Source organism: Oryctolagus cuniculus, chromosome 2, assembly GCF_964237555.1.
Source record: "Oryctolagus cuniculus chromosome 2, mOryCun1.1, whole genome shotgun sequence".
In the NCBI taxonomy this organism is placed as follows: Eukaryota; Metazoa; Chordata; class Mammalia; order Lagomorpha; family Leporidae; genus Oryctolagus; species Oryctolagus cuniculus.
In genome coordinates, this window is record NC_091433.1 from 184,128,074 (window position 1) to 184,136,520 (window position 8,447).

Consider the following 8,447-nt stretch of genomic DNA (forward strand, 5'->3'; position numbering starts at 1 on the left):
CCATTTGCCTTCTGGCTAGGTAATCTTGGACTCCTCTGAACCCCATAGTCATCACCTGTAACATGCAGATAATTTTACTAACCTTATGGCAAGGATTAAACAAAATAAAGCTTCTTAAGATCGTTTTAACATTTACAAAGCATCATTCAAACAGATTGAAGTCCACACAGACTATTTGTAGAGTTTTAAGGCACATGTGTTAGGTTAAAGGAGATATCTGTGTTTGTAATTTATCCATTCTATTGACAAAGTCAATTTTATGTACCATAGTGTGGGGTGCCTGCCCTCCGTCAACAAGAGGAAGAGGACTATTTTGTGAAGTTTGTTTGTCTAAACATTTTCTCCCTCTTTGCAGGGTGGGCGGTTAGAAAGAGCAAAATAACTTTTTCTTCAAACAAACAAATGCAAGAAATACTTGATTCTAGTTGACAGAACTTGGTAAACAATAGCCAGTTTTTAAATATTGATGACATTGGAGTATAATTGTGTGTGAGTGGTACCTTCAGCAACTCTTGACAGATGAAAATTTATAAAGTGAGAAACACCAGACTAGCCCCGGCTCTGTGCTCCCAAACACAAGAAGGACACCATGATGAGTAGGGAAGCCACCAGGACACAATCCTTAAGGGCTTGATTTTGAAAGTTTTCTAGAGTGGAGCTTTCCATAAGGGGGTTGTTCAGTTTAAGATTCTTCTGTTTCTGGTCAAGGTCAATTTTACAAAGCACACAGAGCCAGAGGGAGGCTTATGTTGGAGAGACACACATCAGGAATCTAGAAAAAGAGGCCATTTCCCCCCTCCTTTCTATATCATCCCATTCCTAGCAACTTACCACAGTGTGCTATGGTTTGCTTTCTTGTCGGGTTTTCCTATGAGTGTTTTTCCAATCACAGTGTTTTACACGAGATGCCTATTATATACTACACACTCAAATCAAAGGAAGAAGGAAAGAAGGAAGCAAGGAATGGCAGAGGGAGAGAGAGGCCATTTGACCCAGTTTGGTCTTGACCTAACAAGCACAAAATATGTTTCAATACAGTGACATTGTCAGATAAACAGTTACTACCTGAAGATAATCCTGTCTTTATGACAGAGCACAATACAGACTCTAGATCTGCAGTAATTGCTCAGCACCTACCTGGCTTTGCACCCCCAGGAGCCTTGTTCCTCTGGCCTCACTGTGGGGAGCAACTCGGACTATACTGTTACTGGAATTAAGACTTATTCTATACATCTGCTCTCCCACAATATGGCGCTGGGAGAGGAGCAAACAGCTTCTACCCAGCTGCCTCTCACCAACTTGACAAGCTGCAGGAGCTGCTCCTGATTGGAGGAGAGCAGCGTGCTCAGCGTGTGGGTAGCAGAGCACGGATTGGTGGAGAGGACTATATAGGAGGAGAGAGACGGCATGGTGGTGTGGGTTGGTTGGAGAGTGCGTTGGAGAGTTCGCGGGGAAGTTCGTTGCTTCGTTCTTTCTCATTTCTCTCTACTCATTCTTGCTTTGGGAGTTTGCTGTTTACTTATTCTTACTTTACTATAGAAAGGACTTGTAAAAAAGGGGAACAACAAGCGTCCGGTCCAGTGCGGCTCCTCCGCGTGCGGAGGAGCAGCACCTCACCTTCCCACCTAACTCCAACCTCCTCATGAAACAGCTTCTCTCCACTCCTTGCTCATTCTTCCATTGGCACCTGATTTTTGGCCTCCGCTGAATGTGGTGCTCCAGGTTTGGAGACTGCACCAGTGAACTGACAGGAAGCCCCGAAGGACAGTGTTCTTGATCAAAGCCCAAGGCCCTCACTTCTCTCCTGGACATGAGAAGGGCACACTTGTGCACACCCAGGTGTCTAGACACAGAGCCTCCTTGGAAAGGGAGTCAGAAGTAATGTTTTCAAACAATTCCCCTCTCTGGGTAAGATCTAGGAAGCACACTGGAAGTGTGCTCCTGCATAAAGTCACACCTGAAGCCAGCACAGAGCTTGAAATAAATTTGCACTTATAGAAGTCACTGAATGAATAAATCTCTTGCTAATGCCAAGGTAGTCAAAATGCCTTTCATGAACCTACAGTCAGGATTAGTGAGTAACAGACTAAGGACTTCAATCCACATTTGTCCGGTTCTAAGGGCTTGGTTTGTTTTGTTATGATAGGGTTGGCACTACTCTGGGGACATTTGGATTCTCAGGAACCTTTGCCACAGGAAAGCTGTAGAAGTCATCTTGCTCAGTCAGCAAAAACTGCTTCACTGTTAAATGGTTTGGATGTTGAGTTTCCATTTAATATTTCCTCTGGAGCTTTCCTTTGAAGTCCTACAACTGGCAGTTGAAAAGCCACTTCCACACTGGCACTGCAGTGGAAGCAAATGATCTAATGCCTGTAATTGTCACCTGATTCAACTATGACTGGAGGCCAAGAATTGCTCTGAGATGATCACTGGATATGCTGTACCTGTGTGTTCATATTTCACTGGGGTTGTTTTTTGATGGGCACAAACCTTCAAGCCTTTATCAGAGTTCTGCCACAGGACAGCTGACATTATTGCATCTTTAGGGCTTTTTGTTGACACAATAATAGCATATAATATCATATAGAGGACCACTAAAACAAAAATGCATTTTTAAAAGATTTACTTATTTAAATTTGAAAGGCACAGTTACAGAGAGGCAGAGAGAGAGAGAGAAAGAGAGGTCTTCCATCTGCTGGTTCACTCCCCAAATAGTTGCAATGGCTGGAGCTGAACTGCTCTGAAGCCGGGAGCCAGGAGCCAGAAATTTCTATTGGGTTTCCATATAGGATGCCAGTACTGCAGGCAGTGGCTTTACCCACTATGCCATAGTGCCAGCCCCATATGCATTATTTTAATCTACTTTTTATTTGAGAGGAAAAGACAGAGAAAGAAACATAGACATAAACAGAGCTCCCTTCTGCTGGTTCATTCTTTAAATACCTGCAATGGCACGGGGAACACAACTGGGAGCAAGGAAATCAGTCCAGGTCTCCCACATGGGTGGCAGAAACCCAACCTCTTGAACCATCACCCTGGCCTTCCAGGATCTTCATTAATAGGAAGTTGGAGTCAGAAGCAGAGCCAAGAATTGAACTCAGACACTCTACGGGACATAGATATTTAAATGGTGTTTTAAGTGCTAGGCCAAAATACTTGTACCCATGTATGAATTTTTTATGCAGATTAGGCTAAGGTAATAGATTTTTATATATCATTCAATGTAATAGAAGTTTATTTCTAAATTCCTAATGGCCAGGATGGTTCCAGGTCTGTGGGTGGTAAGGGAAGCGGTCTCTGCTTCATTTGAGGATACCAGAATGATAGCAGCTCTCACTGTTCACAAGGTGGTTACAACATTACCTTGGAGAATCATCACTCCAGTCAGCTTTGTAGGTAAAAAAGGTATAAAGGAAAACAAATGGGAGGTTTTTGTGGACCATGGCTTGAAGTGGGATTGTGATTTCACTGGCTTTTGCTCAGTCACATGGTCACACATAACACAAAGGAATCTGGGAAATGTAGTCTAATTCTGTACTCAGGAAAAGTGGGAGAGTGGATTCTATTGTACAGCTAGCAGCCTTCACCACAGTAAGTCAATTGCTGTTAAAGGCAAAGCAGAATTGGTTGACTTCAGGATAAGCACTGATTTCCCCCAGGAAAATGTGTCTGGGGGTTAAGGAGGCTGGGAGAAAGTGAGATGGTGGAAAAGGCCAGCTCCGTCACCTTTTACTAATCATCAGCTGGGAAGTAAGCCAAGTCTCTACAGTTCTTACTGTCACAGAGTGAAGGAAGTTTTTCTGGTCCTCTGTAAGATCTAAGCAATTTGGGACCATCCTTGCAAAATGATAAGAAACCAAAATTGTATCTACCACCTGGAAATCTGTGCCATGCCTGAAGCCCATGAGAGTGGACATCAGTTGCAGATCCTATATGATTCCAAGGAAGGTGTTGGTATGTGGTTTAGTAGTGAGAGACAGATACTATATAAGCTGCTCTTTGAAAATATAACTTATGGCACTCTAAAAAATATGATTATATTTTGCAACTCATTTGCAAATGCCAAGGAGTCAAATCCAAGTTCAAAGGAAAAGTTTAACTTAGTCATTTAAAAAGTCAAGTGAATAATGGTAATCATCATAATGATTACACAAGTCTTTAAAGTGTTCAAACACAAGAGCTTTAAAAATCTGCATGCACTTGCATATTTTCTTGTTTTTTACTATTTTCATTCTAAAACCAGAACGTAGGTGGAAAATGTTGTTAGTATCTGGGTGAGGCCTCCTGCCAGTCTAGAAAACCATTAATCTTTGAGATTCTCATCTGCACATTTTTGAAGAACAATGACTCACCAACAGTTACACAGTAATCAGGGCAAAGGTAACTAGATTTTGAATGCTGAAACTTTCCTTTCTTAAGAAAACTTTCACTTCAGGAAGACTGCTATAGGTGAATATGCATGTGTTTATGAGTGAGAAGCAGGGAAAGGAAAGTGAACTGTAATTGAGATATTTACGTTCGGGATTTCATTTTCCTTCTCAGTTTCTGGGCTACCTTTAACCCAAGGCGAAGGCACTCCTGGGAGCTGCTGTGGACCCCTCTCATTGCTTGTTCTTCACCACTTGATTGAAAGTATACTGGGTCACCTACTCTCCAGAATGTTCTGGGGGAAAAAAAAAAAAAAAAAAAAAACAAGAAGAAAGGCACTCGTTCTTGGGAATGAAGGAAGTGACTTGACACCTCTTCTTTTGCGGGAAGCTAATTCTGACTTGATATTTTGTTTTTATTCCATTTGTCAAGTAAATTTGATTTTAATTTATCTCAGCTGTTACTGAAATTACTGCTTGAAAGAGCAAACAAGAATGTACCTAGAAAAGAGATCTTGAAAAACTACTAATGTCTTTTTTAAGACTTTGGGAAAAAATACGAAATACATTGGTGAATAGGAAATCAAAATTGCTGGCAATAAAATCAACAAATAACTTTATATTCTCTTTAACCAAGAGTTATGCTTCCTTCTGCATGTCACCCACTCTCTCCCAGAAATTTACAGATGGATTGGCTCATCAGTAATGGGATAGGCATCCAGACACGGTGCATCATGCTGCATGCTAGGTATACGTGTGAGGAGAACTCCAGCTCCCCTCATCACGTGGGTCCTGGGCCTCTGCATTCTTTGGCACAGGTGATTGTGGGCATCATTCCACTGCGCAGGGCTCACATGCTGCCTCCTCCCCTGCCAGGAGGTGCACTGCCTGGCTTGCTCCCCGGGGTCAGCAGCTGCAGGAAGAAGAAATGGAAACTCTATTCATTGTCACCGAGTCTCTCTCTCTGCCAAGGAACAACTGATCCCTGAAACTGCTAGCAAAAGGAAGAGGCTTTCCAAGGACAGCAGAAGAGAGAGACAAACTGACCCGAATGATCAGCCTCCCTGGGGACAGGGCGTTGTCTGGAAGCAAAAACAGGAGTGCTTGTGCGGAGGGCAGCTGGGCTTCTGGGAGGAGCAATGTCCTGGACTCACGGAGTCAGAGATGCAGGATTCTTTCTGCAACATGAGGTGATTTTATTCTTTCTAAAGATGTTACCTAAAATGTTACTGAAGTCGACGGAGATCAGCATCGGAATAAATCCTCGAGGAAACGATACCTGTAGAAAAGCCATAGGACGTCATCCATCATGGGCCTTCAGGGAGCACTGCTTCAACACAGGACTCCTACCAGGGCGCTGAGGCAAATACACCCTGGCTGTGCTGGAGGGCAGGTGAGCGCTCCGACTTCACCCTCAGGAAAGAAGCAAATAAATGGTTAAACAGTGGCCAAGTTTGCTACCAACAGATTCTCGCTGACGAGGATAGAAGGTGGTGGACTCAAAACAAAAAGAAAGCCGCAGAGGAGTGCGTGAGATCCACCAAAGAGGAATGTGAGAAAAGGTGATGGCAAAACATGGCAGTATGGCAAAACCCTGTCAACTGCAAATAGCAGCAATATGTGGGGAGTAATGCTGGAGTGTGATTTAATTACATGACAATAAAAACAGAAAGGAAACCGAGAAGGAAATTGAAGATTTCTAAGATTCTTGTCTTATTAAGGAGAATCAAGAATTAATTTTAGAGTATGTTAAGAAACACATAAGTTTGAACATTTCATGTTACTCAGTAGTATTTTTATTTACAAAAATCCAAAAATATATAAGGTTAACACTGATTAATTCTGAATCCTGAGTGACTTTGACTTTTTCTGTATCTTAAAACTGTTGGGGGCTGGCACTGTGGCATAGCGGGTAAAACTGCCGCCTAAAGTGCCAGCATACCATATGGGCGCTGGTTTGAGTCCTGGATGTTCCACTTCTGATTCAGCTCTCTGCTATCACCTGGAAATCCAGTAGAAGATGGCCCAAGGACCATAGAAGGGGCCCAAGGACCCCTGAACCTGCCTGGGAGACCCGGAGGAAGCTCCTGGCTTCGGTTCAGCGCAGCTCTGGCTGTTGTGGCCAACTGGGGAGTGGACCAGTGTAGGGAAGACCTCTCTCTCTTCCTCTCCTTCTCTCTCTGTGTAACTCTGCCTTTCAAATAAATAAATAAAACTTCTTTTTAAATAAAAATGTTCTCAGGGGAAAAACAGGTAACTGCATTAGTAACAACTCAGGATTTGCTGAAAATAATAACAAGGAAATAGTAAAATAATATATACAGAAAGAGTAGAACCTAAGAGAAGCAAAAGTAATGCAAAAGAGACATGTCCTAGTTCTTCCATCTCTGTAACTACGGTCCCCCACAGAATTGTCAAGATTTATCATACAGTATGATAACTCTCGTTAATAAAAATGTGTCATATTCTTAAAAATTGTTAGGAGAGCAAATGCTAATCTTTCTTATGATAAAAAATACTGCATATATTGATTGGCTCAATTTAACCATTCCACAATGTACACATATTCAAAAAATATGTACATGATAAACATGCTTATTTGTTAATTGAAATATAAACATTTTTACAAAAAGAATTTCAATACGCAGAATTCCTGGTATTTTCTTTTTCTTTTTCTAAAGATTTTATTTATTTATTTGAGAGGTAGAGTTACAGACAGTGAGAGGAAGAGACAGAGAGGAAGGTCTTCGATCTGCTGGTTGACTCCCCAAATGGACACAACAGCTAGAGCTAGGGCCAATCCAAATCTAGGAGCCAGGAGCCAGGAGCCAGGAGCTTCTTCTAGGTCTCCCATGCACATGCAGGGGCCAAGAACTTGGACCATCTTCTGCTGCTTTCCCAGGCCATAGCTGAGAGCTGGATCGGAAGAGGAGCAGCCAGTTCTAGAACCGGCACCCATATGGGATGCTGATGTTGCAGGTCGAGGCTTAACCTGCTGCACCACAGCGCCAGCCCCATGGTGTTTTCTCCTGAAATGGAAAGCAAGTCCAGATTGCTCACTTTTGTCCGAGCTCATTTAGGATGAGAATTCCAGTCTTCTTTCTTTCGTAATGATGTCCCAAGTTAAAAATTCTCTCCAAGGGCCTGCACTGTGGTATAGCGGGTTAAAGCTCCAGCCTGCAGTGCCGGCATCCCATATGGTCGTCAGTCCGAGTCCCGACTACTCCTTTTCTGATCCAGCTCTCTGCTATGGCCTGGGAAAGCAGTGGAAGATGGCCCAAGTTTTTGGGCCCCTGAACCCACCTGGGAGACCTGGAAGAAGCTCCTGGCTTTGGATCAGCTCAGCTCTGGCCATTGAGATCAACTAGGGAGTGAACCAGCAGAATGGAAGACCTCTCTTTCTCTCTCTTCCTCTCCTTCTCTCTCTGTGTAGCTCTGACTTTCAAATAAATAAAATAATTCTTTTAAAATAAAGTTTCTCCAAGTATTCTTTTAGAACCTAGTTGGACACTTGGCTGCAGGACTGCTACTTAACTGTTCAATTAGGATTCTGGAACCCAGGATAGGCAGCCCGTGAATGAATTGGCTCAACCGTTCTCTGAAATCTGACAGATGGCTTCTGATTATCTTCTGGAAGGCAGCAGGTGGCAGGAACATGAAGGATGCAGTCGGCCTTCTTGGGTCTATTCCATGTGCTGTGCTGAGACACTTGGTCTTTGAAAAACGCTTCTGTGGTTAAGAATGACCTTCAGGACCAAATGTATTTTGTAGAATTAATTGCTGAAGATACAGTTTATATAAAAACACAGCAAATTGCATTTCTAGAGAGTATAGGTAATGACTGTGATCTCTCTTGGGTCTCATAAAGACTAGGAGAAAGATAACTTGTGGGCTTTTCTCTGCTCTTAGAATGTGGAGAATACCTTTTGTAGAATCTAGCAACCCCCAAACCTGAGCACGACCGTCATCTGTTGAACATTTCATTTTAGGTGTGTAACGTCCCTCCTGAGATTTTCTTCTCCACCCGGTGGGCATCCATGTGGCCTAGGTAGCTATCTATTAAGGCATGTAGTTTTTGTC

The 8,447-nt window shown here is 42.8% G+C and overlaps 1 long non-coding RNA gene across 1 annotated transcript; it reads right to left on the minus strand.

Annotated features, from left to right (window-relative positions):
- Positions 1-4,274: 4,274 nt before the first annotated feature.
- Positions 4,275-8,204, minus strand: LOC127489205 (uncharacterized). The gene is made up of 4 exons (XR_011386811.1): positions 7,903-8,204; positions 5,647-5,780; positions 5,415-5,545; positions 4,275-5,280 (listed from the first exon to the last, which is right to left on the minus strand). It is a non-coding gene; the product is annotated as an uncharacterized lncRNA (long non-coding RNA).
- Between the last annotated feature and the right edge of the window lie 243 nt (positions 8,205-8,447).